This window comes from Prinia subflava, chromosome 13 (genome assembly GCF_021018805.1).
Source record: "Prinia subflava isolate CZ2003 ecotype Zambia chromosome 13, Cam_Psub_1.2, whole genome shotgun sequence".
NCBI classification, from domain to species: domain Eukaryota; kingdom Metazoa; phylum Chordata; class Aves; order Passeriformes; family Cisticolidae; genus Prinia; species Prinia subflava.
The window spans coordinates 11,064,176-11,072,477 of record NC_086259.1 but is presented as its reverse complement, the minus strand read 5'-3'; the positions used below and the strand labels follow the sequence as shown (position 1 = coordinate 11,072,477).

General features: G+C 41.9%; 1 long non-coding RNA gene across 1 annotated transcript; it reads right to left on the bottom strand.

The window, feature by feature from the left end:
• Nucleotides 1–923: 923 nt before the first annotated feature.
• Nucleotides 924–4,046, bottom strand: LOC134557615 (uncharacterized). Its single transcript, XR_010082086.1, has 3 exons — nt 3,921–4,046; nt 1,986–2,301; nt 924–1,051 (listed from the first exon to the last, which is right to left on the bottom strand). It is a non-coding gene; the product is annotated as an uncharacterized LOC134557615 (long non-coding RNA).
• Between the last annotated feature and the right edge of the window lie 4,256 nt (nt 4,047–8,302).

Sequence of the window (8,302 nt, the reverse complement as noted above, 5' to 3'; positions counted from 1 at the left end):
TCAGTAATTTATTTACTTTTTCATTAGCAAAACATTGCTTGAATTTTGGTGTTTTGTGACTAATGTTAAGCTTCAAACTTTAATTTAACCCTTTGACACCCAAGAGTCCCCTTCCTTTTTGTCTCTCTGGGCTCCTCGGGTTTTTGCCCTACTCACTGCATTGCTGACAGCAGGGACTGCCTGTTTTGCTGGCACAGGCACAGTGCAGGTGTTCCCTGTGGCTGCAGAGGAGCTCTGTCAGCTGCCTTCCACACCAGTTTCACTCTGCCCATGTTCATGAGCTGGTTGCATCTCAGAGATTCCCTGGAGGTGTGATTTGTTCTAGGGCATTTGGAGTCTTACATATCCACTCAATGCGGCTTGAAAGCATTTCTTGATCTGCAGACTTTAAAACCCCACACTTTCTCCACCACTGCACTAAAGTGCTTGTTCCTCTGCCAGGCCTGAGTCGTTAAAACTCTCTGCCTTTTTTCCTAGCAGTGGGCTTGTTCTCAGGTTTTTAATGTCTCCTCTAGTTTGGGGTTTATACATGTCTGAGTGTCATGACACCTACAAGCCAGCATCAAATTCCATGTACAGTTAATCCTACTGAATTTGTCAGTTCAAAGAGCTTGAGATGCCCAAAAAAATTATGGAAATGTTGTTTTTTTTAAGTTTGGCCTTGACAGAAGACTTGGCCAGAGAAGCTGGACTGCTGCACTATATGGAAGCACTGATGATGGATGTAAATGTGAAAGTTCCTATTCCAAGGAGCTTTCTTCCCAAAGCTTTTAACTTCTAGGCCTTACACTTAATTCTGTTAATACGAAAGGCTACTCCTACAGTAGCCTGTATTGAAGACTATCCTTTACAAAACCCAATACAGATTACACACTATGTGATGAAAAGCTACATCTTTAAACACAGAAGAGAATGAACTCACTGTTCTGTTTCCATGGAAGACAGTGGCTCCTCTCCTCCACATGTCCAGTCCTCTGCATGTGGTTATGTGACTGGCAGAGGCACAGGGCTGCAGCACCCAGCACCTGCCCACACACAGGAGCTCCCACATCTGTAACAGGACAATGTAAAAGGAGCATTTTAGTAGCAAGAGAGAGAGGGCAATAATGTTCACAGTATAGTTTTTCTTCCTATAGTCAAGGTTGGTTTTATTTTAGCTTTGTTCTCCTCCTGTATCTGCTAGATCCTCCCCATCCTTGAAGAGCAACAGGTACCAGATGCTGAGAAGATAGCACTGAGCTAAGCCTGGAAGCTAAATTTTCTGATTATCTTTCATATAATGAGCATCTGTACTTTTTAGATTTATTTATCTAAATGAGTACCTCCATTTCCTTCGGGTATTTTTTTCTTCATATTATTGGCTGACACCCAAGTAGGCAAAGTATTTCAGTGCCAACCCATTTCTAGGTTCAAATAAAAATTTAAAAAAAAATTAAAAAGAAAGAAACAGTGTAAGGTTGATCACACACTTGTTATTAAGTCAAAGCCGGATTCAAGTGTTTGTGTGAGGTAGAATTATCTCATTATTTTTGTCTGTGTCTTTCTGTGATCTACCAGTCAAGTATGTGATTGGATTTCAGCTCAACAAAACCTTAAATTACACACCTATTGTGCCTGAGCTAAGCCTAGTTTCACAGCACTGGAGAAGGCTCCTCACTGCTCTTTTGGCACTGTTCGATCTGGCTTCTGCTATCATCCGCAGGTTGATGAATGAGTAATAGGATTAGAAAGTCTCATCTCTGAAATGCTGTAATTGTCACATTTGGGGAATTGACAAAGGCCCGGGTGATGGAGAGGTGTTCCATAATGTAAAGTCATACATTCAACTTGCACTCACTGGCCAAGGCTAAGAGAATGGGAGGAATAAAAAGAATCCCTTCAGCTCCCCATTTGTCCAACATACACAGGTATCTCACCCTCTAAATTAACCTTTTATGCATGAGTTTGTTGGAAGGCAGAGTGTGCTGCCTCTTAGAGACACTTACCTCTCTGGAAGGGAGATGATACACTTGTTGATCCTCCGTTTAGTGCAGGAGATTAAAAAATCTAGGAGGGCTAGAGCAGGGGCAGATTTTCTTGTCTTCCCCAGCAATCTTCAATTCAAAATGCCAGGGGAGAGAACTTCCCCCAGGCAAGCAGAAAAGAGCAGCTCAAGCCATGAGTCAACAGTTGAGGATCTGAGCCTCTGTGTTCATGGGGGCTGTCTTTCCATCCACCTTCTCGGGGCCAGTAGCACACTGGTTCTGCCAGAAATTCCACACTTTTCTCTCTGTAGGCCCACCTATATCAGCCAAGATGCAGCTGAAAAAGGACAAAGTTTTCAGTGGCTTCTCCAAGTCTCATCTAAAAGGGTAGATTTCCAAAGACATTTACAAGCCAGACTTGGGTAGAAGTGTTACTAAGGTACATTGGGGACTTACCTGCCTAAATATCTATGTGAACATAGTATTGAACAGCTTAACAGCAGAAAACAAGCAGAGAGAAAAAATAAGGTTTTCTTATCCTTTCTCCTATTTGCTATTTTAACTTCCAGTGCTTCCAAGCAATGGCAAAAACCCTGTTTTTAAAATAGAAGAATGGAGAATTAAAAAATATAAAGGAGTAGTTCTCTTTTCCAAAGTACCATCAGCACTGCCTTCTCCTGGGAAATGGCTTCATGCCATGCATACAAATTACCACAGAACTTTATTCCTGTTCACCTTTTATTAAGAAAGAATTTCAGAAGCCAACATCACTTTTGCTGAAAGAATGTGTCCCCAAATGCTCTACAGATGCAGCATATGAGGTCAACATTCACCATCCCCTTTCTCTGTCAGTGTGAGTTTCACTTTAATTACAAGTGCATGTTTTGCACATTGTAAAACTACCCCTGGCTCTGACCACCATAAGAAAAAGAACATTTAGCTCAGGAAACAGTAGCTGACCCTGTCTGCTCTTTTTCTTCCTTGGCATCAGCTAAGACTATTAACACCTTATGTGTGTTGCCTGTGTGTCCCACATATGTGTGCTCTGCATCCATTTCATGCAGTACCTGTCGTAAATGCATACTAAAAGCTGCCTGCTGGGAATTCTCTGCTTTGTTTGACTCCTCTTCTTGCTGTCTTGCTTAGCTATTGAATTCATCTGTTTGACAGAGAAACCTTTCTAGGTACTAAAAGCTTTGTCCTTGGAAAGCTGTGACATTAGACTTAAACACATAGAGGCCTTTTTCACCTCCCAGTTCACTTCCTAATTATTCATTCCCAACAGAGGAAATCAGGAGAAACCTCGGCAGCCAATGTAAACATTTTGTAGTGGAAGGCAATTTTTTTTCTCCCCAAGAGCTCAGTGAGGCCATGATAGTTGAGCTCCTTACAGAGAAATTGCTCTGGCTTTTGTACAACAGAAAAATGGCCAATAAGAAGGGTTTTTTGGTGGGAAAGAGCTAAAACAGAGTAAAACAGACCATTTGATGGTGACTATTTTGCTCTGAGAGTCCTTTGCCAAATAATTTCAGAGAAAAGGTCCAAGTCTCCAGTGTATGTTCCATTTACAGTTTTCATTTTCTTCACCCCCAGTTCAGAGTAGCTTTCCTACGTGCCCAGCTAGAACCTTGTAACTCAGGATAAGATCACCCAGTAGCTGTTGCTTTAGAGCTTTTCCACCTAAAGTGGCAGCTGCTCTAAAGAATCACTTTCCACTAGACCGGTGTCCCCTGTGGGAGCACCTTCCCCCTCTTCACACGCTCAGACTGAGCGTGTCGCCTTTCAGAGCACTTTGTTATTAATGGAAGTAGGTGCCCTGTGCAAATAATTTGCAGAAGCAGAGCTACAGCCAATGTTTTTCCAGTCTCACTGTAACCTTAACTGCAACACACAATATTGGCCGGCTCCCAGGCACCGTCAGTGGGAAGCGCACACAGCAACAGGCCACCCACTTACTGTTTTCTTAGAGAAAGTTTGCCAGGAGTGATATGCAGCTTGCACCACCTTCCTGAAATGTTTCCACACTCCCCGAGCTTGCGCAGGTCTGCTCCTACGCACACCTCCCGTGTCAAAGTGCCCTGCTCCACCTCCTTCCACACAGCCCAATCTTCTCCTCCAATTGCTTCCTTTTTCCTCATCACCTTTTCCTGGCTCCGTGCCTCTCTTTGCGCTGTTCCTAACGCCTGGGACAACCTCTGATTAATGTTCAGCAGACAGCCTCCTCCACAGGTCAGCCCACACCCAGCACGCTGCTCCTCGTATGGGCATCACTCTGCCTCGTGCCTTCCTCCTCTCCCAGGGGAGGCTCTGACTTGAGTGAGCAGCACCCTGTGCTCCTCTGAAGGCACACAACAGTTTGTGAGTGTGCCTCTCTGCCAGTACCACCAGAGCTTTGCATGTGAGCAGTCAAGGGGACACTTACACAAAATTAGCTATTGTCGTCTAGAAACCAAAGGAAAAGAACAGCATCAACCCAGAGCTGCATTGTGTTTTGTTTTTGTGTGCCTTTTAATAACTGCTGATAAATACTATCACATCAACTGGTAACTATTTGTTCAAGAACTAGTGCCATGCTACCATTTGTTCTTCTCCAAGTACCCCAGGAGTCATTAATAAGTGGAAATGTCCTCACAGCTCTGTAGTTAAGGAATGAATGACACACTGGCAAATAAGCCACTTTTGTGATCTGGTGCTGTGTATTGTTCCTCTGTCAGCCTTCTTTCTTTTTCATTTTAATGTATAGGTAAGTTACTCAATTAGCTTGGTTTGGTGCATTATGCCATATATCTGTCACAGTATTTTGTAAAATTCATATCCAGGAATCATTATCATTGCTAATGGAACATCTAAATAAACTAAGAACCTCTAAACTAAGAACTGAAGAACAGTTTCTTTTAGTAATTGAAAATTAACAAATACGGTATAATTTTTAGCTGTCTCAGATGGTTTTATACATGTATTTGACCTTTTGGGGCAAAATTTAACTTTCCTTGTTTGAGAAAAGGTAAGTTAAAATGGGAAACAGTTGGGTGGCTTCTCACTGTATTAAATTCACTTTTCTCAAGACCAGCAATACTCCCATCATTACTCTATTTCTGTATTAAAATCTAATTCTGAAAGTTTGACAAAGTACACGTTTAACACAGGTCAGCAGTATATTGACAGGATGTTAATTTTAAATTGTGTCAGCATTTCCTGTCTTGAGTGTTAATGTCAATTAGCACCTTGCTGCATAACCTCCAAGTCCTCCCTTATTACCGGAAAGTGGCAAAGCAACAGCAAAAGTCCTTCTATTCAAAACACCACTCACTATCAGCCAAACAAAGAGCTGTCATAACAAAACCAGCGAGGTGAAAGTGCCTAAGCTGCTATGGATTTGAGGTTAGAAGCCTTAGTCTTTTTCCTTATTCCTGATATTAAAAGTATAAGTATGTCAACTTGGAGTGAAAGGCTAATTACTTTTAGGCTCTTTGAAAAGTGTGTTACCATTCAAAATCTCTAAGCCTGACATAAAGCCCTTGGCTTTAGATTGCACAGTGTATAGCTCACTGTAGGTCATCCATTAGTATCCTTAACACACTCTGAAATGTACAGTCTTATTCTGGGAAATGGGAACATTTCTGCACACCTGATTTTTTTGGCATTTCATACGTGATGTGGCAAGCACAAGTTCCAGTCTCCAGCACCTCAGTGACACCTCACTCCCAGGTGCCCAGTGAATAAGCCTGGTGACTTTGTACATGTGTTTTTAAACCTCTGTATAAGGACATCTTTATAAATGGCACAAAATTCTCAGCCTACTCTATCATTTGACGGCAGCTCACAATAAAAATATGTATAAGAAAGTCTAGATGTAATCACATCTAGGCCTGGTACCCATTCCTGCATTTATCTACTCTGTTAAATTTACAGTGTAGGCACTCAGGGTAAAAAAATCTGACTTAAGTCAAGCAAAAGCTCTTCCATGATGTCACCAACTTCAATGCTTGTTTTTCACAGAATATAGATGTGTTCCCAGAACCACAATACAAATCTCAGAACATTCGGCCTAAATTCTGAAGAAAACTAACTGGTATGGTAGACATTTGTGAAAAATAAATTTAATGGAAAATAGAAAGTGTTACAGTCTTTTCCATCAGCTCTAATCCCAGATCCTGTTGGCTGCTAGGACCTAAAAAAACAACAACAACAACCAAAAAAAAAAAAAAAAAAAAAAAAAAAAAAAAAAAAAAAACCACAAAAACACCACAAGGATTTTCATCAACAATTCAATGTAAAGCTTAATGCTGTTGAAGTCAATTAGTGTTCACGTTTTGAACAACAGCTGTTTACTTTTAAATTTGACCTTGGTCACTTTTGCAATTTTTAATTATAACTAGCTGATCTTTGCAAAGAAATATTTTGGAAAGCACATTACCATTCATCTTGAGCATGACAGAAAATAGGAATGAGAGAGAAGCGTTTTACGAAATTATAAAGAATTAAAATACATTATTTCTATGCAAGTCAACAGCTCTATTGCATTAGCATTCTGCAGTAAGCTACCCATTACTGCACCAAAATGTGGTCATTTCATACTGAGCTGTGTGTGGCTTTTCACTGGGGTGAAGTGGGGCTTACCGTGGGTGTTTTTATTGTCCTCTGTGCCCCAGGGGAGCACAGTCAGTGCTGGCAGTGAAATCGTACCAGCAGTTACTCCTGCAGCTCAGGCACAGTGTGTGGAAACCAGTTGTTCAAAGCATAAAATGCATTTTCATCCTGGCCCCCAGCAAGCACCGTGTTGCTTCTGCTCCCGCCTTTGTTCCCCTGAGCAGCAGCTCAAGGTGTGGCTGGCATCACGCAGTAAATCTCTTGCTCCTGAGATCTGGTGTAGAGATGACACAGGCATTATGCACTGGGTGCCTATGCCCTGCCAGGTTCTAAACAAATTGGCCAAACAAATTAATGCCACACACCCTAAATTGGCTGAACAAATTAATGCAACACGCCCTTTGCACAAGGGTGTCTTTGAAGGCCAGAGACCATGCGTGTTGCAGCGGGATGCATTCTACTGAGCAGGCTGTTTCAAACAAATCTGTTTTGAGAGAAGAGAAATGGTGTACTGGAGTTTCAAGTTAGAACAGGGCTTTCACACAAGAGCTTTTCAGACACCAACACTCTGTGTTGACATTTAATTACTAAACTCTTAAAACAAATAATTTGTATGAGCAAATACTCCTCAATCATTTCATAATAATGCAACTAGTGTTTCTTGGCAGGTAGAACAAAACCAGAAGCATGTTGAAATCACACACACAATGCCTTGTTCTGACATGGGAAGAGGTGCCAGATAGAGCAGTGTGAACCCTCCAGGCTGCAGCAGCTGATGGGATTCAGGAACAGAGTGCTGCAGCTTTGTTCCCAGGGGCTGGCAGCAAATCAGTCCCAGCAGGTTCACTTGGAGGTTGGAGTTTACTGAATTTCATTCTCCAAACAACCCTCCCTCCTGCTGCTGAAGGTCCTTTCTTCCACCAAGCCCCAAACCTCCCAGCAGAGGATTAAGGGAGTGTGCATTCTTGAGGCTTGTTGGGCAAGAGAGGTTGCTGGAAAGGCAAGAGCCTGGCAGAGGAGCAATAGATAATGTGCTTTTTGTTACTCTCTGTGTGCCATGTACCCTCATCAATGGAACATTTCCTTCCACCTACCTTTCAGTGTGATCTATTGCAACATTTGCACATCTCTGCTACCAAGCAGCTAAGCTCAAAACCCACTCTACCCAACATGCAAACCCCACACCTTCAGTTTCTCATTTCCTCTGTCAAAAGGTCTGATGCAGCAGAAAATACTAGAATGGTGCTGGTCCTCTTTAAGTCCTTCTTTTTCTCATGTTGCTCTCATTTTCTCATCAAGCTCTTCAGGACAATGTCTCAGACTTGTCAAGAGATTTTTCATAAAGCAGCAATATTGCTCTCCTAACACACGGCTCCACATTCAAGACTATTTGCTTACCTATGTAGCTCCTCTGTATCTGGGACTTTCATGAACAGTGATGTTAAAAGAACTAATTAAAAGAAACAGATAACTTTCTGATGAGACTTAAAACAGCTGCAGTATAACAGCTTTGCAAGTAGGAATCACAGCTTTGGTGTGCTGTGCTCCTCCAGGTTGAAGCCTCATTAATATAGTACTATACAGCATCTACTAGCTAAAAGATCTCTGCAACACAATTGGTGTTTTGGGTTTTTTTTTTAAGAGTCAGGAGTTCCCATATTTAATGTTAAATAGTTTTTGGTTTGAGTTGTGACACTAGGCCCCCTCCTTCCTCATTTTCCTTCTCTCCTTGCACTTCCACCTGCCTA